We start from the raw sequence: 23,482 nt of genomic DNA on the forward strand, positions 1-23,482 counted from the left end.
CACTACGTGTCAGTGAATAAACATTCTATTGGAGAGATTTGTATTGAGCTCAAAGACGACAGAAATAGGGAAGTGCCATTTTCTTACGGCAAAGTCGTCGTTAAACTACACTTCAGGCCTGTGAAACAACCGATCCTTTAAAAATGGCGTATTATAATCCGTACCAAATGGACCCCACTCATTATGTAAACTATTATAAAACTCAAGCAGGCGAAGGAATGCCGGGGTTTTCTGGGGAGGGGTCATGTATGGGGCGGGCTCGGAGGCCTTTTCAGGGGTTTGTTTCGAATGGCTCTTCCGTTGTTAAAAAGAGGTTTCAGCATAGCCAAACCACACCTTAAAAACGCTGCTAAAAACATAGCCAGCGACGTTGTTACCAGAGCTATGACACATTCCTTTAATAATAATGATAAATCTCAAGACGGTTCGGGGTTAATGGTTATGTTACGTAAACGGAGGTCTAAACCACCTGGAATGAGGAGGGGAGGAGTGGTCAGGCGCTAAAGAAAACCAGGAAACCCCTAAGAAAACCGCAGTTAGGCAACGAAAACGAAAGAGAGCTGTGAAGCGTTTTCATCTGTTAAAACTATATTCTAAACCATGGCACTACTACACACCATGTCCGAAGAGTGTATTAAATCCGAACTGGATCTGTTTACAGTACCGATGACGCAGACGGCTATTGAAAAAAACACATACATTGAAATCCCTCCTCTATCTGCGATATCGGACAGCTCCATTGGAATTTTTCATAGCGGGAATGGTGAAGATTATATAGATTTAAATAATACACTGCTTTACATGCGTGTTAAAATCACAAACCGGACGGTTCAAATATCAGAGATGGGACTCCTGTTGGACTGGTCAATTATCCAGGAAACACTATTTTTCACAGGTTGACGTATCGCTTGGTGATAGGTTAATTTCAGCAGAGTACAAACACTTACCCCTATCGATGTATTATAGAATGCCTTTTAAACTATGGTAAAGATACATTGGAAAGTGTTTTCTCAGCAGGTTTATTTTACAAAGATTCTGCCGGACATATGGATGCAGGCGATCCGGCAGGGGCTAACATTGGTCTGACAAAGAGGGCTGCCTTTAGCAACGAAAATGCAGTAATTGAGCTTTTATCACCAATACACAATGATATTTTCTTTCAAGAAAAACTAATGCTTAATGGGGTGGACATTAAAATCCGTCTGACAAGAGGCAAAGATGAATTTTGTCTAATGAGGAGTGATGCTATAGCATACAAACTGCGTATTTTGACAGCTTCTCTGTTTGTTAAAAAGTATCTGTATCACCAGGAGTGAGACTGGGGCACGCTCAAGCACTACTCTCAACAACTGCCAAATACCCCATTGACAGGGTCTGCCTGAAAAATGTCTCCATACCAGCTGGAGGCCGTGTATCAAACCAGGAAAACCTGTTTTTAGGTACATTACCCAAATCCATCATATTGGGTATGGTCGATAATGATGCTTTTACAGGGGCATACGATAAAAACCCTTTTGCATTTAAGCATTACGATCTGGAGTTTCTAGCTGTTTATGTGGATGGTCAGCAACACCCCGCCAAACCATTACAACCTGACTTTGGAGCAGGCGCCGCCGTGCGAGAATTTTACCAGCTTGCACTTTCGTCTGGAAGACATCTAAAAACCAAGCGTTGGTAATCGACAGAGAAGATTTTCTGTAGGGTTATACACTTTATGGTTTCAACCTCACTCCAGACGAAGAATGTGGTCAACACATCTCGCTTGTTAAGTCTGGGAATATCAGACTAGAAGTACGTTTCAGACAACCGCTTCCAAGAACCATTAATCTGATTGTTTATGCTGTTTTTGACAACATCATTGAAGTTTCTAACCAAAGACAGGTACTTGTTGACTACTATTAATTGAAAACATGAATACCATACAACTTACAGCTGCTATAGACAGAATCACACAAAACACGCATTTTCTTGGAGTACTACCGTGTGATCATTTACCGAAGGACCCCTTAAGAACATTACCTACGTCAGCCATAATCAACACAGACCCTGCACATCTCCCGGTGAACACTGGTTAGCAATTTACATAAATAAGGATGGTTCAGCATTTTTCTTTGACAGTTTCGGTAATAGTCCTGATTTTATTCGTTTTCCTGTATCAATCACTGCCTTTCTAAAAACGAATTCAACACGCATTCAATATTCAGCTAAACAAGTTCAGCATTTTATGTCTGACACATGCGGTCATCATTGTATTTTCTTTCTATATCATATGATTCGAGGTCGTGCTTATGATGATGTTATGATGCTTTATAGCGATGATTTAATTAAAAATGATGAATATGTATCGCATTTTGTGAAAAAACTAAGGATAACTCATTGTAATAGTACTACATTTAAGTGTATGCAATGTGTGCAAATGGGTGAAACGTTTATGTTAAACACATGATTTGTAAATGTTTGCTTCAAATAAATAAAAAGAGCACAATGTCAAATGTACCAATGTCATAGCTTTATTGAATACCATATGATTAATTTGTACAAAAATGAATATACAATTATACAATATCAAAATGACAGCCATACGCTTTTGATCAAGAGACGGTGATTTAAACGGTGATACATCTGAATCCTTAGAAGAAGGCGTACTTAAATACATTCTTTGACCCGTAGAGGTAGAGGGCGTATGTAGACGGTTTGGTTTTAAATGAACTTATTACACGTCTAACCTTATGGTTTGGCACTGTTGAATAGGGATGTTTAAAGTAGCAATTGCCTGCAAAAACTCAGTCCATCCATGAGGTCTACGGTCATCCCTAATATTATGCGGAGCCGTAATACTCTTTACAAGATCCATCACGTGTGATCCCTGTATAGTAATGCCTTTAAATACAAACTCCCCGAATCGTTCCAAGATGCCATTTCTTTGGCTTTAGACATTTTATCCATGATGTATCTTGCATTTTTCACACATCTCAATGGGACATTTTTCAATACATCTGCTATAATATCTTCAACAGGGTTAACAGATTGTTCTTTGCGAGACTCATTGGGGATGTTAATGCAAGCGTTAATGTGTTACTATCTCGATCACCCTGTTTAACTACCATTAAAAATCTTTGTAAAGCCGAGGTGTAAAGCTTAGCCTTCTCATGAGTATCCAAATTGTCTTTATTCAAAATATTTCTTATAGCAACATCCAGATCGTCTTCCACGGTTTGTTGAATAGACTCTCGGGTATTGGACATCTTCAGTTTATCTATTTGGTTTTGAGACACTAAAAACAGCTTCTCAGCATACTCCATCTTCAACCTTGTTTAGCCGTTATCAGACTTGTAATAAAGGGGACTGCTATGCTCAAAAGCGGAAGAAGAAATCCTCCTTTCTGGTTGAGCATGCGTTTTTTGTGGACACACCAATCTTTTTATTGGCTATGTATTTAATTTCAGTCTTTCTCCTCTTCAACCGTTTGTGTTGCTGGTTCGTTAGTGGGATTGTGCCATAGAGTACATTAAATGCAATCTCACACAATGTTAAAATGAGCTCGTCAGATGCTGATTGCATAATAAGACGCCTTTGCATGGGGGTCGCTTTAAATAGCATTTTTAACAGGGGAGGTTTCTAGATAGTCTAGCAGACATTTTACCAAAATCACGGTTTTCTTTTTTGAATGTAAACTACTGGCTGGTTTGAAAGCAACCCCGTTCTGAGACGAAAACATTCAGGGGTTTTTGCTTTATAGTCTATCATGAGGTATCCAAAAGGCTGGTTGGTAGCATCTTGATAGCATTCCATAAAATATTTTGTATTTCCGGGTACATTTGTTTTCCCAACACATTTATCTGATTGTTATCACGAGGATTCTTAAACAATATTAAATAATTTGTATTCAAACTGATGGTTCTGCTGGATTTACCTTGGAAAAATAAATTCTGCACAATATAAATAGCTTGAGGTTTCTATGGTGAACGTATTGAGTGAATAACTTTTCCACTTCAGAGTTTCCACTTGCCTCCATCATGTCAGTCAATTATTAACAGATTTGTTTTATTGACAGGTAATAAAACATCATCATTCAGAGATTGCGGTATTCCTTCCACAAATTTAATGTTATACAATTTATACAGTTCATCATACATAGGTTGCCAGCAATCATAAATGTACACAATGTTTTCAATCTTTTTAGAAATCATATTTACAGCATTTTCCAACAACATTTTTACAAAATAAGACTTTCCAGAATTTGAAGGTCCACTTATTACACATGAAAAAGGATGTTGAAGTCTAAAATCAAAACCATCAACCTCCCGCACACTGCGTGTGGTTTAAAAATTATTAGTAGCCATATGGTAGAGTTGTATAATCAGGGAAAAGCAGCCTCTTATTATACACCACTTGAAACTTTTTAACAACTGACTTGTTTTGCAAAGTGAAGTTCTTTTTATTCCTCACGATGTTGTCTGTGTAGGCTAGGACGTGTTTGGTGTCATGCGATTTTACATAACTGTCAACAAGACCGATCAAAGTGTCTAATCTAATCGCCATAGAATTTTCAGCATTCAAAGTTATACCCTTTGCTTTCATACACACTTTACCTTTTGCAGTGCGATATCCAGTATGTTTTAGGCCCTCCTGAACAAAATTCTGTGATGTGATCATCATTGCCGATTTCGTCAGTCAGATCTCCTAAATAAGGACCCAGAGGAGGTTCCCAATCACCGTCTCTAGAGATAAAGATAACGCTGTCTGTGTCGCTATACAACAATCTGTCACCCAATTTATCCATAAGGCTATACAATTCTAACCGTGCATGTGCTGTTGTAAAGGCCCCCAGAAATATATTCACATCCCGTGTGTTGTACATGGCTCCATCGTCATGTTTGTACTGCACCAGCGCAATTTCATCAGACACGTAATGTGAAATATTTAACGCCATACTGACAGCCAAATATGATGTGAGCAAATTCTTCTGGGTCTTTCAAAAGTTTAGAAGTGGGTAGATTTTCTCTCATTGAAAAACGCCCCCACAGACTATTCAGCAACAATTTGTTGATAGATCTCTGAGCAGGGTTGTGACAGATCTTTGCAGGATCGAGGTTAATCCCTTCTTTTTTAAAGTAATCATCGATATAGGCTTTTTTGTCTGAATCGGTGACTACGTGAGAGGGATAGTCTGAGGCCTCCTGTTTAAATTTCAGAAAGGTCTTTACATAATCAGAAAACAGTGTTTCCGATTTCTCTGCAAAGTGCCACACCTCTGAGACCTCCATTACAAGATACCCCTTCTCAATCGCCTTCAACAATTCAATGCTCACCCAGCAGCCTGAGATAGACCTCTCCTCATCTGTATGCGTACAAGATGTAACATTGATTTGTTTCTCAACGCATGTTCTGCATAGAGGAAACATAAGTTTCCCTGCACACCTGTAAGGAAGCACAGGGTGAAGCAATTTTCGGGGGGGTAGCATTGTGGCCTTAATAAGTCCATAATAATTTTCAAGGGGTTCAAAATCCTTGAAAATTATTTCAGGATGTCCAACAGGGTAGCTTTTTCGAGCCTGACAGTAAGGATAAAGACTCGTGAAATCAACACATCTGATCTTTTCATTTTCTGAAGTTTTGTGGTACAACTTGTAAGCATTTGTACGCCCCCCAAAGAGTGCATCATGTGGTTTCAGTCTCTCAGGTGCCGAATAAGTGGTCATAAACGCAATTACATGAGGGTCAGTTTGCTTAAGATTCTTCCATACACACTCATGCATCACCTCAACGTCTAAACAGTATGCGTTCTGCAAAACATCAATCTTGTCATTAAACTGCATCCTGAGCACTCCAAAAGGCACTTTTGACAGGGGTTTACATAGTCAGATCTGTAACGACACTTCGTGACCGTGGTGAAAACATCCGGCAAATTCTAGAGCTTTTCAGTACACCATCTTTTTCGTAATATCCATCAACAAAGTACCCTCCAAATTTCACTTCACCGTGATTTAGCGCGTGGTGAATGTCTACGCCACGTGTTTTTTCACATACTCAAGCCATTCAATAGAGATGTTAGAGAATGTCTTATACTGATTGACGTATGCATTATTATGTGTCAGAGCCAGTGTATTTCTAGAGAGAAATTGCGTCTTGAAAGCACCCATACAGCAACTAGCAAGAGTCACGTAGCTGAAAGGATCTACCTGAGTGCATCGTAGGAATTCATCTCTAAATTTAATGCATGCTTCACGTAATAAAACGACGTCATTCATGCAGTAGATGCCAATCTCTTTTTTGAAATCAAAGACTTCACCATCGACTGTTTCGTACCACTGATCAAATTTTGTCCTGGCACTATCTGTCATGGAGTTGTACCCGTAGTAGTTTTTAGCAGGGTATGGACCTATATAAGTCTGATTTTCCTGTCTGTTGAAATAGTGAGGAAAGAAGCCTTTTCTTCATTTTCCAAATTTAACGCAGATGGCATCTTAGACAGAGCCATGTGGAGGAATGAGTAAGAATCGATAAAACGTTGCCTAAAAGTCTCATCATACATGAAAATGGTTCTACAGCCCTGCATTACTATGTTAAGTTGGAGTCCTGCATTGCAAAAATACTCCAGAATTAAAAAGTTGTCAAACCCGCTTGCATTGTGTGCAATCCAAGTGTAATTTTTGTACCTCGGCTGTCTAAACCTCCAAACGAGTTGTCTCACACATCCCTCACCTCCAAATTCAAATGTCTCACCATCAAAAGTCATGGCACACACATAATTTGCTATATGTTTACCATTATCACATCGTGTTTCAAAATCATAGAAAATGTAACGATCTGTATATTCCTTGGGTATGGTAGGCTGTATGAAGCACTGGTGTAGGCCTTCGTGGCTTACATCATCCCCATAATGTAGACATTTATCATTTGGACAGTTATGAGGTTTGGGGTTTTTGGCTGTATGGTAACGCTTATTGCATTTACGACAATATTTTGTAGTATCGCAAGGAGATCTACCACAATCATCGTCCGTAGGGGGTACTATTTTATGAGCATTAAAACAGTATCTAGATCTGCAATAACGCAAACAGTCTTGACAGTGTATTATGCTTTTAGGCTGTTTGTAGCACTCACTATCGTTGCAAACAGAGCACACATATTTACAATCATGATTCTGTCTGCTCAGTATAACCTGTGTAACAGAAATCACACACATATGCAGACCCTATAAAGGCTTTCAGATTCTTTATCATGTAATAATGAGAATCATGAATGTAAAGATATGCTGTTTTGGTGTGTGGCTCATCTGAAGTTTTATATTTTTCCAACTTTCCATCGGTTGACCTGTAAAAGACAACAATTTTTATGTCTAATGCACGCTCAAATTTTGCAATGTCTCCTAGACCTATTTTATCCCGAGGTGTGAAACCGCCAGCACTCTGAATGGATTCACCCCGTCTTTCTAAGTTGTCATGGGAAATCTGAGGGTCGAGAAAATATGCTAGACATAATGAAAAACACAGGTTGTTTGACATATTGACAGGACAGAATAAATGCATTCTTTTTCTTCTAATCACGTCATCATGTGCTATATCAACTAGCTTCCTACTGAGCACCACCGCTCCTACTTCTGGCTATGGATGCGTGTAACTGCAAACCGTCGTCGGCCATCACTTTCGCGATTGCTCTGCATAATTTTTTCAAATTGTTCAACAAAAATGCGTTCGTTATAGCCATTGCTAGGTGATAATACACAGTTTACATCAGATTTCAGACTGGGGCCTCTCAGTGAAATATTACTAAAACTGGATTCACCGCCCATCTGTCTGGAAAATGACACCATCTCTGACAATGCATTGTGCACAGATGTACTGTATTCAGCAAGGTCTGTAGATATTAAATCCCTTAAATTTAGAGCCCTGTGTATCTCTATGCCATTGAAACGCGGTCTTGGTACAATTGTGAAATCATTTACAACACCTCCGTTTCTAACCAATGTTTCAATATTATTCTGACTTAAACCTACATGGGGGTCATTCGTGTCTGATGAAATATTGCTTACACCACCAGTCTGTACTGCATCAACAATCAGCTCATCCTCATTATTAGCATGCTCGTGCTTTTTTATCATTGCTTCTAATCTTTCACAAAGGTTAGGTCGTGAGACCCCAGTTTGTCATTATATTTTTGGATCATGTCTTCTAATCGCTTATGCAACTTTAGAGCGAGGGGCCTGATATTAATGAGGATGAACTGTGTGATGATGGTTCTAGTGACTGATTTAACATCTCACATTCTTTATTACCATTAGAATAATTTAGACATCTTCTCTGTGTTTGAAGAATACCCTCTAATCTAGCATTTAAATCCAAATAGGCAGGACCTAAAACATCTATCTGTTGATCGATTATGCTTTGTAGCTGTTCAATATTTGACAAATGATCGTATCTAGTTCTTGCAGAAGGATTTTGTTCAAAGTCTGGTTGACAATTAAGCAATTCATCGCCTGAATGTGTTCTTTTACTCGTCATATTGAAAACTTTTTTCAATTCAGTTTTATTTTCCACTGATTATACACATACACCAACTACAAAAAAGCACAGGTAGCCTAAATAATACAAAACAACAACACCCTTTTAACACAAATCAATCATAAACACAATTATACACATACCAGCTACAAAACAACAACACCCTTTTAACACAAATCAATCATAAACACAATTAGTTATTTTATATGTTCTATGACAGCGTTATTGATGTTAGTCAATATATTTACCATGAGCTGGCTTTCTCGAATTCGTCCTGGAGAATCTTTTCAATTTTATTCAACATCTCGCGATTGGCACCAACTCGATCGAGAATAAGCCGTATAAGACTTCCTTGTTCTTCTGAGTTTGTCATCACCATGTGGAAGCAGTCACAAAGACGTTTGACATTCTCTGAAATAATGTCCAGCTTCTCGTCCGCCAATCGATTCTGTTCACGCAATTCCATCAACAAATCATGGGAAAAGTTCTGTTGATTTGATGGTAGATTTTCATCCGCTTCGATAACTGTCTCTTCCACACACTCCTGATTATTCGCATCGTTCTCCGTACAATCCGATACAGCATCAATAAACGAAATCACATCCTCCGCGTCGCTTAGCAGCAGCTCCTCATCTGGCACCACAGCCCCACCTTGTGATGAGACAGCATTATCGGTGTTGTCTGGAAGTATGGGTTGGTTAAGAGCGTCCCACTCCCTCACGAACGCATCATTATTGAAGATTGCTGTGGGGTCTTCGTCAATTTGCAAACTGGTAGCGTACAAATCTATATAAAGAATGGGGGTTACCATTTTTAATGATGTTAGTGTGAATCGTACTCACCAACTGATTCGTTTAACACAGAAGGTATTTGACGTAACGTTGTTTGATCGCTTCTCCTTTCTCCTGATGAAGACCGATGTTTTTTTTCTCCAAAATGGTGTCTTGCACCGTTTCCAGCTGGGGGTACAACATGTAATCGAGGGCTTCGTGAAATCCTCGGAATAGGACTAACGGGTTTGTTGCGTCTCCGTGAACTGAGTGACAGTGATGTCTTCGGTTTGGGTGTAGCAAACCCCGGTTGTGAGACAAGCGTTGACAAGTTGACGTTTGAAATATCTACAAACACAGAAAATACATTTTTGTTTTATCAATATTGCATAATCAAAATAGAACACAAATAATGTATACATACCTTGCAGTACACATCTGTTGACAGATTTGCTCTGACCCGTTGTTTCATTAATTAACGGTTCAGTCACTGAAAAACAAATAGAAAATATTCACATCAGTACTAAGCAATTCTAATATATAAATACATAAAAATGATCTTTATGTAAACTTACGCAGTTGATCGATGCGATCCAGGTTTTCATAATCGTTGATAGGGGCTGAATTACGTACAAATAAAAATTATTTAAACGCCTGTTAAAAATCAAGGTACCAAAATGTAAAACATCAATATTTAAAAAATCACATACTTCTGAAAATAAACGCCATTTTAAAGTGCAATCACCCGTGTTCTACAGATGCGTCTGTCTGGTTCAGCTGTAAATGATGACCACACACACTTAAAGTCTGTTTAAATAGGCTGAGTTCTCCCCATAAGAAGACCTTCACTCACTCACTGCCGGAGGGAGGGGTTGGGAGGGAGGGAGTGGAGGGTAAGGGGGGACAGGAATTAAAAGTTCAAAGGTACTGCAATTAAGTCATAAAGCATAGGTCATATATAATTTTTTGTCACAAAGTTTCACAATCACACCACAGCTATCTGGCGCCATCTTCTGTTTAAATCTGGGTTCATGAAGCATCGCGACAAACTCAAAATGACGTATATAAAAGTTTAAAACGTTCAAAATGACGTATATAAAAAAAAAGTTTATTCATGTCTCTTTTATATAATTCTCAACAGAAAAATACACTTTTCTTAGACAACAATTGATCTCATTTTGTTTTCATACATTTAAACGACCGCACATCTTTCTGTCTAGTGATTTAACTCAGCGGCTGTTTTTATTATAATATTATTGAATGTAGGCCTATTAGCTTGTTTTTAGTAGGCGGTTGCTGCGTGAAGAAAGGACCCATTCATTTACAATATTAATATGTTTAGTTAAAATCTCTTTTAGAACTGAATAATGCAACATTGGGATGTTTGATAGTTTAATCTGTGCCTGAATCATTTAAAAGGACTGTCGATAGACTATACCAAAACACCCGTTGTGAAAAATTAAGAGATCAAAGATTTAAATTGACACTTCGAACTCTTGGCGCGTCTTCACTACACATCCCCGCCACAAAACATCTGTCGATCGTCTCCTTTATGTCTGAATCATACAATTAGGCTATCACACCGCATGAAAAGGCTGCTCAGCGCCTAAAAACCTGGATCAAAAAACGCCTTATCAATTTCGATGCTCTCAAATAATTTTGATTGGAAAAATGCAATACAACACGTGTTAAAGCTACAATTTATAATGCATACTATTTCAATGACAATATTGTGTTTGCCAATCTGAACCTAATGTTTAAAATACGTTTTAGTCTCTGGTAAAAGTAAATAACACTTGTTAATCGTTTATTCGCTTTTTTAAAGTGAACGCCTGAATGAGACTGCTCAACCAGTATCGTCTGTTTGCGTAAAATAAACCTATTTGTTAACTAATATCATTCACTATCCACTGTTTTAGAATCTCATGGTTAAAAATAAAAATAAAAAATGTAACAAACGTTTGTATTAAAGATATTTCGTCAGAATTCGCTTTTAGTAGGCAGTTGCGCGTGAAGAAAGGACGCATTAATTTACAATATTAATATGTTTAGTTAAAAGTTATTTTAGAATTGAATAATGCAACATTGGGACGTTTGATAGTTTAATCTGTGGCTGAATCATTTAAAAGGACTGCGGATAGACTATACCAAACCCCAGTTGTGAAATATCCAGAGATCAAAGCTTTAAATTGACACTTCGAAATCTTGGCGCGTATTCATCCCCATGAACACAGATCCAATTAACAACCCTAAGGTCTGGTCAAAATACAAATTTAATTAACCCCCAGTCATTTCGTCGCCTTTATGTCTGAATCATAAAATGAATTACCCCGCCGCATGAAAGCGAGACCCCCGCTGCTCAGCGCCTTAAATGCTGGATCAAAAAACGCGTTATCAATTTGGATGCACTCCTGAAATAATTTTGATTGGAAAAAATGCAATACAACACGTGTTAAAGTTACAATTTATAATGCATACTATTTCAATGAAAACTCATACTATTTGGTTTAAAATACGTTTTAGCCTCTGGTAAAAGTAAATAACACTTGTTAATCATTTATTCATTATTTTAAAGTGTCCGTCTAAATGAGTTTGCTCTGCCAGTATCGTCTGTTTGCGTAAAATAAACTAATATCATTCAATATCCACTGTTTTAGAATCTCATGGTTAAAAAATAAAAAATAAAAAAATGTAACAAACTTTTGTATTAAAGATATTTCAGTCAGAATTATATATAAAATAAACCTGTTTACCAAAATACTGTATTTTCTAGTGAATGTTGTTAAAGTTTTTATAATTTTAGAGTGCCTTTGTTGTATTTGCCAACTTGATACGTTTTTTAAAACAAAATGTCAAAGTTTTCGTTAAATACATTTAAACCTTTAAATAATACTTTAAAACACTTCCTAAGATTAGGAGGAGTTAAGCCCCACCCCGCGGAGGGGCTTGTCAACTGATCTTACGCCATTGTCATTTTGGACGAGATCGTGAAAGGACTTTAAACGGAGTCGTGTAAGATTTCTGTCTTATATAGTTAAAATTATATATTATGTTTTTAGAAAATGTATCCCGTTTGCTAGGTTAATGTTAAACATCGTCTTACTTACATCACTTATCGCTGAATAAGTTCATGAAAGGATTTTAAATGGTAGATTTTGTGCTGCATTTTACAATTTATGCTATTTAAAATGCTCTTTGTTGAAATACAATTTTTAAATACATTTTATGTTTTTGTTCAGCATCTTTAAAGTGACATTGCTAGAGATGTGTTAGACAACGTAATGTTTAAAAACACATTTTCTAATCTTTGTCAAAAGTTTAAAAAAACAAAACAGTTTTTCACCAAGCATTAAACCCCAATAAAGACATCATTTAAACACATTTTTAACATAATACTACTTTTTTTGTCATCTCAGTTTTCCATTAAAGATTAATAATCTTTCTACTCTTTTAAATACACCAATGGGGGTATCAGAACAGACACGCCATATCACAGCATGTAGCCTACAACTACCGGAGGGAGGGGAGGGGGGGCGGAGGGAAAGGTCAAATGTACAGCAATTAAACCATAAATCAGGGCCATAAATCATTTTTTGTCACAACGTACATAATACATACTACTCGCATGGTTCTCCGCAGGAAGCAGAAAAATTGGGAAAGATATGGGGTGGGCATTTTTTTAATACTGCTAGCTTGAGTAAGAGCAGGAGAGTCATAATGCTGATAAGTAAACATCTACAATTCAAATGTGTCAAACAGAGTAAAGAGATTAGGAAGAGTCATTATTGTTTTAGCTAAAATTCAGGGATGATCTTATTTATATTTTTCCACCTAACATTGATGATCAGGGCTTTTTTATAGATTTTGAAAGGATCTTGTAAGCCGCTGGCACCCCTCATGATATAATATTGGGAGCAGACTTTAATATTTTGTTGTACTCCGAAACATTAATGCTTCACAGGATGTGTAAAAATATTGGTTTTACAGATATCTGGAGACTTTTGAACCCATCTTGTAGGGACTATAATTTTTTTTTATCAGTCCATAAGATTTACTCTAGAATTTTTTTTTACATCTAAGCCCCTCATTTCATCTGTTGTTGATTTGCTCAATTGGAAACGGTTTAGTCTCAGATCATGACCTGGTGTTTTTAGAGGTGTTGCCACATATGAAGAAAAGGAAATCATATAGTTGGCACTTTAATGTATCCCTTTTGCAAATCCTGAATTCCAACAAATGCTAAAAGTTGTAATCAGTGTCTGTATGAAGACCATCCTCTGTGGGCATGGCTTGGGAGTAACTTAAGGCAGTTCTTAGGGGCTGGATCATACATTATGCCGCATTCACCAAACAACACAAAGCACAAGAACTCGTAGAATTGGAAGGGAATATTAAGTGCCAAGGCAGAGCTGAAGCACCGAATTTCGTCTAATGGACTCAGAGAATTGACCAGATTGAAATACAGATACAATACTTTTTTGTCACAGAAGTTGGAGTTTTGTCTATTCAGGGAAAGACAGTCATACATAGCAGGGAAGCGCTGGCTAGATATATAAAACAGAGTATTTTTGTACCATACCCTCAGTAAAATCTGCTGGTTGTGAAATAATTAACTTGGCCACTGATATTAATAATGTTTTTAAAGAATTTTATCTTCATCTTTATAGATCCACATCTTCATCTACTGAAGAGGATATTAGAAACTTTGTGGAACCATTAGAACTTCCTTAACTGTCAGCTGATCAAAAAAATTCTCTTGATTCTAAGATAACATTGGAGGAGCTTGGCGAGGTTACTAAGGCCTTGCCTACAGGCACAAGCCCGGATCAATCTGATTCTTAAAGACAAAGATCCAAGTGAGCGTAAGAGTTACCGTCCAATTTTCCTGACCTGCTAGATGTAAACTATTATCAAATTTTTGCTTACCAAATAAGTTATGCCATCTCTTATATATATAGATCAGCTGGGGTTTTTTCGGGCCGAAGCTCTTCTGATCATGTACTCAATATCATGTGGTCAGTGGCGAATGATCAGACTCCGGACACTTGATGCTGAATAGGCGTTTGATATAGTTGAATGGGATTATCATTAAGATTTTGGAAATGTATGGGTTCTGTATTACTTTTATTGGGTGGATTAAATTACTTTATAGACACCCGGTAGCGACGGTACAAACAAATGGATTAACCCTCTGGGGTCTGAGGGTGTTTTGGGCCCTGGAGAAGTTTTGACATGCCTTGACATTTGTGCTTTTTTCAGTTGCTTAAAAACATATTAATGTCTAAAGTCTGATAACACTGTCTTCAGCACAAACTGGGCTACAATAATATGTGAGCAACATGTATGTACAGGTTTGTATTTTTGAGAAAATAACGTTTATGCTTGGTTTTTGAAAAAACGAAAATGTTAAGTCACTGAAATAATGCCATATAACACATACTAAACATTTGTCCACAAGACTTTTGAGAACTGGATCTTGTAGCATTGAGTTTTTGCTACAAAATGATGTGAAAAATCATCCTGATCACTCATTCATACAAAACAATATAGACATTTAACTTTTGTGTGACAATTTTAGTGCTGAATGGTAATATGCGAGGAGGCGTGAGCGATCATGAATATTGATGTGATTCACACCTGAGGACACAAAGACCACTCCTCTGGGACTATCAATGAGGAATGTGACAGAGAGAGAATTAATGTGAGGAGACTTAATGATCAAAATCAAGTTTTAAGTTAAAAGAAGTAATCTGACTATATATTTTCTTTACATAAAGACTTAATTTTAGACCTACACTACCATTAAAAGAAGTCTTTTCTGCTCACCAAGACTGCATTTATTTGATCCAAAATACATATGATAATATGCTGATTTTCTAATATGGGCATATATAAAGTGCATTTTACTCATTTAACCTAAACACATATTTGCAAGCACAAGCTTTGTTGATGATAACGAGGCAGCATAAACACATTAAAATATAATCTAACATTCATATTATTTTTATATCATATTACATATCATATTTATATCATACAGCATACAATGTAAATAACAACATTTACATGTAACTAAAACTTGCCTATTAGGACATGTCAATACTTTGAATGTCAAATGTCAAACTTTGAATCCTGTCTGGAAACAGTCCCACTAGTAAAATATGTACATGTTTATATAAAATAGCATGAAAACTAAATGACTTACTCGTTTGAAATTGTATCCTCTGCTGGATCAAGTCACTCTTCAAAATACAAAGGTTCATCGGAGTCCCGCTCTTCTTCTCAGAAAAATGTTAACTCTTCCTTAATAGCCAAGAGTTTGATCGCCTGTGTATCGTTACAAACATGCAGAAAAGTTGAGTTGTGTTGTGTTTACATCAAATCTCGCAGTCGGGGGCGTGTACTTTTCCCTTGATCGCCTCAACACATTAGCGTATGAATGGCGCGCTCTGCTGGTGGGTGGGATCACATTAGAGATAATGAAGCTGTGCCAGGAAAACCGTACATCGCTTTTTTCATACAGATTACATTGCAGGAGAATATTTGTTTTAAATTTGAATTGTTTTATTTAAAAGTAGACATTTTAAGCTTTCTTTAGACATATGTTTCATGTTTGTGTGAGAAGAATTCGCTGAGTTTAAGTTAATTTTAGTGACGTGTTTCTGAAATATGATCGTGAACACAGAGACTGCTGAAAGCTCAACCTTTTTATTTTATTTATTAAAAAAAACACAAGGTTTTGATGTTAATATGAGTGTACACAAAAAAAGAAGACCCTCTATAGTTTATAATCATGTATTGATTGTATTTATATGACCATAAATGACGGAGTATTTTAAGTCTATGTTGCTGCTATGTGAAAAAAAAACAGCAAAACGCGCCGGCGCGTTTGCCGACCCCAGAGGGTTAATTTCCGATTATTTTACTCTGGTTAGGGGCATCTGGCAGGGTTGCCCTGGAACCATTAACCTCCGTGATAAGGAGGATGATTTTTCCATGGGTCATGGTGGGAGGTGTGGTGCATAAGCTTTTGCTTTACGCAGATGATATTTTATTATTTGTATCCTACCCTACTAGATCTATGCCTTACCTCCACAGAATTAATTAAGTTCTCAGGTACAGACTCAATTGGTCTAAATTTGAGCTTTTGCTCTGACGGTGTACTGCCTAGTAACGGCTTTTTAGCCAGGTGCCTTCCAGTGGCCCGAAAAGGGCATTAGGGTTAGTACACCCAAAAATGAAAATGATCCCATAATTTACTCCCCCTCAAGCCATCCTAGGTGTATATGACTTTCTTCTTTTAGCCAAACACAATCAGAGTTATTATAAAGAAATATCCTGGCTCTTCCAAGCTTTATAATGGGAGTGAATTTTACCTTAGATTTTGAAGCCCAAAAAAGCACATCCATCCATTAATAAAGGCCTTCTGAAGTTAAGCGATGCATTTTTGTAAGAAAAATATCCATATTTATAACTTTTGACCTATATGAGGATGGAGTGTTGAGATCCTTTGGAAATATGGTTCAGCATTTTGGGATTCCCAGGTCTCAATTCATCAGGTATTTAAAGCTGCACCACCTGCTCTCTACTATTTTTGGGAGTAGCATACTTGGAGGAGGTAGCGTGGGCTAAGATTCTAAAAAAATGTCAACTCTACATGTAGAGATGCAAGGGTGTGCCTTATGCAATTTAAGATTTTACATAAATTCTATTGGACCCCCTCTAGATTATATAGGCTTGGTCTTAAAGGCACACCCACCTGCTGGTGATGCCAATCAGATGATGGGGACACAACCCATGATATTTGCTGCTTTTTTAAAATTCAAGAATTTTTGTTGAGGGTTCAGTGTTTGTGTGATGTATTGGGCACTCAAAACTCAGTATTTTTGGCGATGGAGTGGTCATTAATATAGGGGATAAATTTTTAAAAAAATTTAGTCCTAGGCAGTATTATGATCAGCTGACAGATTATTCTGAGGAGATGAAGTCGGATGGAGCACCTTCATTTCAAGACGGGTTAACGGAGATGGGGAGAGTAGCGGCATTCGAGTAAATGTCATGTAGAAGGCTAGCCTTAAATGTATTTAATGAAAAATGGGGCAGCTATTTGGCCTTTTTTGGAGGGCTCTCGGGGAGAGGCAGTGGAGAGAGAAGTGTAGTTTTAAATGTGCATGTTGTAGCCGTTTTTTTTGAACGTATAGTTTGTATGTTTGTGTGTCTTTGTCAATTGCCATTTGACCACTGATGTATTTGTTTGTGTTGGGGGTGGTGGAGATCATGTTCGGGGGGAAGGGTTGTAAATTATATAATGTGATTCCAAAAATTCGGTAATTTCTTTAAAAAAAAAATTATATATTATGTGGAATCAATAAAATTGTTAATAAAAAAGAAAAAAGCTTGCATTGAATAGATATTAATCGTTGAATCAAATTGCATTCTACAGAAGGAATTGTTTCGCTAATAACTTTTTGTAAGGAGGGTTTGTAGATGATGTAAATTAATTTTCATGCGAATCGGCCTCTAGGTCAACAGTCTAGGTTGAGTCTAGTGAAATATGATGATTTTATACTTGTAAATTAATTCAGAGATATTCGTTTTTTTAGGGCATGACTCAAGGATACAAAGGAAAAAACTATTTTGATTCTAGCCCATATGGTTGAGGAGATATGAGCAAAAACACAAAGGTTCTTATTATAACGCCACCAATGGGCAGACAGGTGTGTGTACAGATGCCTGAGTAGTAAGAAGGGTATTGGGATTATCCTATCAAGTCTGGTGTCTCTAGGACTTAGTTTTTGATGCCCAGACACTATTAGGGTAGAAAAGGAATGATTATAATAATAACTATAGCCGCAAGCTCCGGTTGTTGGGGGCCAAGCACATATGGTGAGATATCCAATCTATTTAATTTGAACTTTGTCACTCAAATGGCTGCAAAGTTATTACATTGTTGTTGTTGTTGTTGTAGCACCCCTTAGGGGTGGAAGTGTACGAAACTTTGCTGATGTCTTCTAAATGTCCCGTTGACTCTGTGCACCGAGTTAGGTTACATTTGGAATTTCCGTTGAGTAGATATTGATTTAATTACTCATTGCGTTAAACCAAAAGAATTGTATCGTTGATCTCTTCGTAATGATTTGGCGTATCAATTGTTTTGATAATGTTTTGTCAGCAGGGTCTCTAGATGTTGTTTACCAAATTTTGTGCTGATCGGACTAACGGTGTAGGAGTCCGGATAGTAGCTTTTTCAAAAAATTCTAAATGGTGGGAAAATATAGAAACTGAAATGAAATCGGAGATATACTGTACATTTTGTAGGGCTTGACTCAAGGAATCGGAGCCCTTACGGTTGGATAGATATGATCCAAAAAATAAGTGTTTATTATAGTGCCATCTAGGGACAGATGGGTGTGCGTTTTTGTTCCTCAGTAGTGAGGGGCATTTGGGATCATCCTGCAATGTTCTGTGTCTCCATGACTTAAGGTCTCTGACACCCAACACTTTTAGGCAGAAAAGAAAAAGAAGAAAATCAGCACAATAACGGGTTCCAGTAGCTTCGCTGCTTTGCCCCTTTAATATAGCTGCAAGCAGCAATTATCAGGGTTCATACAAAAATGTATAACTTTAAACAATAGACAATTGCTGTTGTACAAAGTTCCCTATATGTCATGATAGCGGACTCGTGTTGTCACAGAATATGATGTTTTGGAGGTAAATGCATGAACATTTTTTTGGTTGCAGTGATGTAACTTATCAGAATGAAAGTGTAGTTGTTATGTTACATGAAACTTTGATGTGGGATATCTTTGATCATAATGGCATTTCATTGCATGATGGTCATAATATTATATATAAGAAAACTAAATTGGAATGATCATGTTAATCAGCGTTCACACATGCAGCGACTTTATCGCTTGATGTCGCCAGTGCGGCAATGTGCACACTGTAAAAAGTATGTAAAAAGTCTTAAGTGAAAACAGGTGGGACAAAAAAATTGGATATGATCAGATAGGATTTGTACATTTAAGCTTTGCAGTGCGAGCGAGTACTGGTGTCAGGTAACGTTTGCACCAAGCGCTTCTTTGCAAAGCACTAATTAACCTTTTTGTATTCAGAGCTAAAACAAATAATAAACTTTAGAAGACAAGAAACACCTTTTGATGATAGATAAATGTGAAATCCGTTGAGTGTGTAATGTTGCTTTTGTATACCCATTATTTCTCCATAAAATGTAAACATGAACAAAACTTAGCCAGTGACATATGCAAAAATATAAAACATTTGATCTCTTGCAGTGTGTTCCACAAACAGTCCTGTATGACAATGCAAAATAGTTCTTGTGAACAACCATGACTAGCAGAGGTGCCTTTCGAATACTACATCCCTTGTATAACCGTCTATACACGCTACTAAAAGATTGTTTGTCATTCTATGACCCTGCTCTGTTTAAACATGGATCTTTTAGCATGCACATGATATTGAATCTATCGGTGCAATAAATATGAACTTTATTTGGTATAAAGTAGGGGTATTCAATTAAGGGAACCGGGCTCTACATTTCCTTCCCAGCTAATGTCCGGACAATAACTTAAATGGTGTCAGTTGTCCGTATGCTATGAAATTACAAGGAATGCTTAATCAATTTTATGAAATAGTTATTATAAATGTACAAGTTGGCAGCAATAGTACTTTGTAAAATAAAACTGTTAAAAAAGTCAAAACATTCTCTTCAAACTTAGGCAAGGATTATGATATTGGGACACCAGAGATGAAGCCAAAATTTTGGGGTTTGAGGAATATTCTACCAAAAGATTAAAATATTTTGATTAATTCATCTACAGAGTTTTGTTATGAATATTAAAAGTTTGTTTTGAAGCTGAATGACAGCAGTCCAGTATTTGAGTTTGAGTTCTGAGATACCCAAGGGGCATTGCAGGCCTTGTGACTGAAGAAAGATACATTATGGGTGTTCAGGTGTAAGCCCACCCCCATGAGAGAAAATGTGGAAAAATGTAAAAGTCTGAATGGACCATTTTTATATTTTCCTTAAAGTGAAAATCTACCAATAACAAACAGTGTACATCACAAGAGTAAAGCTTAAAATACTGTTTGCAAAAATGTAGTAGGCCTATAAATGGAATATAAACAAACATTCTCATGAGAACTCCAATATACTACTAGTAATATCACATTTCTGGTTGTTTTTCCTTGCCATCTATGCCAGAGATGATGACATCTTGGATTTAATTTTCACAAAAATAATCTGTTTGTGAAAGACTTTAAACATGCTGGTAATAATAGAGGCAGAATTGCTTAAAGGCACTCTGGAAGCACATTGTCCTGTCACAAACATGGTTGGATTAAATTCACTTTGATTCATTCTTGTTTTCTGCAGTGTGTTTTAGTGAAAGATGTCAATATCTATATTGCTGCTCGCTGTATTTCTCTGCTACGGCCTACTGTCATTAAAATAACCCTGTCTGCAAATGTTATCATCATACAATGCTGATCTTTTGACTCCAGGAGTGATATTTTTTTCATAAAAGTCAAAGTGTAGTTCCAAGTTTGTGCATTTTTCTGGTTTTGGAATGTTTGTGTGACGGACAATCCCCTGTGTCTTGGCAAAAGTGGAGTGCAATATTTTGTAGGAATTTTCATTTGGTGTGCCATTGCACTTTTCCTAGTAGGAAGGTGGAATTGTTAATTTTTTATTTAGTATGAAATTTATAATAGTTTGGTCTGAATAAAAATAACAAGCAGCAATTGATTAAAGTTAATTATTGCAGGGCGGTTTATAGTAAGTGATCAGTGCGACAGTACAAAGAAGTGCACTTGCGCTATACAAAGCTTCTTTTTGTCACGCTGATCACTTGAAGTGCAGGAATGGTAAGATAGGTCAGCTGATGAACATGTCTTGTGGCCTGAATGGAACCAAGTGGGTCTGGACTGCAATCGGCTAATTTGTGACTGCTGATATAAACTATAACCCTTATATATTAGATTTTTTTATTTGACATCCATGACTATTTAATACATTTTAATTTATCAAAACAGACATTTTAAAATATTTGTATTGTGCAACAGTTGAGCACAGAATCGATGTTAAGGTCAAATGTATTTATAAAGCACATTTAAAATCAACAAGAGTTGAATCAAAGTACTGTACTATAGTTAGAAAAGCAAAGTCATAGAACTCCATAAACACGATAAATAAATAAAAGAAAAACACGAAATTATGACAGGGCTATAGAGTTGCAACACACAAGAGTAAGAAGTCAGGGTGTCAAGCTCTACTCGAGTTGAATGCCAATGCAAAGATGTGGGTCTTCCTTATATGGAAAGGTTTGCTGTTCCATAGATTAGGAGCAGCCACTGCAAAGGCTCCATCTCCTCTATTTTTGAGCCTGGAGCATCTGGTTGTTCGACCTCAGTGCTCTGACAGGTGTATGATGATGCAAGAGATCTGCTAAATTAGATGCAGTAGTCTAAACGTGAGTTAATAAGCATGAAAAACCTTTTCGAAGTCATTGGGAGAGAGATAGGCCTTGAGCTTTGCTAAAAGTCTTAACTGAAAGAAGCTAGTTTTGACAACTGAGCTGATCTGTTTATCAAATTTAAAACAGCTGTCACAAATTACTCCCAAGATTTTTCACAACAAATCGACTTTATGAAACCAAAGAGCCAAGAGTCCCGTCAGGATCATCCAAAAGGCCTGGACTTCCAAAAATAACAATCTCATTCTTTCATTCAGAAAGTTTAAATAATCCAAGTTTTAATATCATTTAAGCAATCCAGCAAGGGCTGTATTGACTCATCGCATTTTATTTTTATAGGCAAATAGATTTGTATATCATCAGCAAATAATGAAAAGGAATGTTATATCGTCTATAGATAGACCCCAATTGCAACGTATACAATGAAAAGAGAACAGGGCCCAAAATTGAGCCTTGGGGAAACCCACTAGTAATGTAGTCGAAGAATAATCGCCCAAATGAACCGAGAAACTCTTATCAGTTAGATAGTGTTGTCAAAAATACCGGTACTCTGGTACCACGTTGGTACTGAACAAATTTTTTTTACTATACCAGAATTTCTGAAGGTACCAGAGGTATCGGGAATTTTTGAACTCTCACAACAAGCAAAAGATGGCGACAAGCAAAGTAGGTGCTGCATGCGGAGTCTCAACTGAATCTTGTTGAAAAGAAAAGTGGAAAAAGCCAGGTTTGGAAATTCATTGTAATTGAGGCTGATGAAAAGGGAAACATCATAGATCTGCAAAAACCTATTTGTAAACGCTGCTTTCACAATTTTCTGACAAAAGGAGGAAACACATCAAACTTAATAAAGCACCTGAAAGACAGACACCCGGATTTATTCAAGCAACCAAAGCAGGTGAGTTTAAAAGCATATCATTTGCATTAGGGCTGAAATGATTAGTCGACATTATCGACAATGTCAAAAATAAAAAAATGACGAGTAAAATGTTCATTGTCTAATAGTCGTTTGATCTCATTTAACGTAAAATGAAATCATATTAAACTGTAATGACGCACGAGAGCAGCACTGCAGTTCACACCTGACGGAGGAGAATAATTACACAGATCACAGTCCAGATGCACTCTAAACATTCTAAACACAGCTTCTTTTTATGTAGATCCCAAATATTAGGGAATAATAATAATAAAAAATAAAAAAAAAAGAGTAAATTCAGAAGCAGTATCGTTGTGAAATAAGCGGAGCCGGAGCTCTTTAAAGGAAAAATGTGTTTCATCTTAAATGCAGTTATATTTAATGTGTTATAGCTTTATTAAAGTTCAAATAATACAGAAGCAGATCATGTTAATAACTATAAACTCAGAAACGGTCATTTCTCTGTGTGGTAAGTGCCTCTTCTATGAATCGCGCGAATGTCCTGATCAAAGGAGGAGAGATTGAAACTGCACCGACTGAGAGAGACTCGGGGACGCTCATCCCTCGAGCGCACATGCTTAATGCAGCTAGAGTAGAACTTATTTAATCATAATATATGTCACTGTGCATTTCTTATCGTGAAGAAAATTGGCAATATGCAGCTTTATTAATAAGAGAGCACTTTGCACATTAGTTTGGAAATAGTTTTTTATTCATTCTATTGTATGCTTGTTTATTTAGTTTTTTTTTTAGTACTTGGTAAAAACTTAAAGTATTTTTGAACACTTATATAAGATT

At 36.8% G+C, this 23,482-nt stretch overlaps 1 protein-coding gene and 1 long non-coding RNA gene across 2 annotated transcripts in view; one reads left to right on the forward strand and one right to left on the reverse strand.

The window, feature by feature from the left end:
- The window catches only part of tmx3b (thioredoxin related transmembrane protein 3b), a 212,061-nt gene that overhangs the window by 47,540 nt on the left and 141,039 nt on the right, over nt 1-23,482 (forward strand). The window lies entirely within an intron of this gene.
- On the reverse strand, nt 9,457-9,887 carry LOC127634451 (uncharacterized). The gene is made up of 3 exons (XR_007969347.1): nt 9,850-9,887; nt 9,699-9,764; nt 9,457-9,622 (listed from the first exon to the last, which is right to left on the reverse strand). It is a non-coding gene; the product is annotated as an uncharacterized LOC127634451 (long non-coding RNA).

This window comes from Xyrauchen texanus, chromosome 41 (assembly GCF_025860055.1).
Source record: "Xyrauchen texanus isolate HMW12.3.18 chromosome 41, RBS_HiC_50CHRs, whole genome shotgun sequence".
Taxonomy (NCBI): Eukaryota; Metazoa; Chordata; class Actinopteri; order Cypriniformes; family Catostomidae; genus Xyrauchen; species Xyrauchen texanus.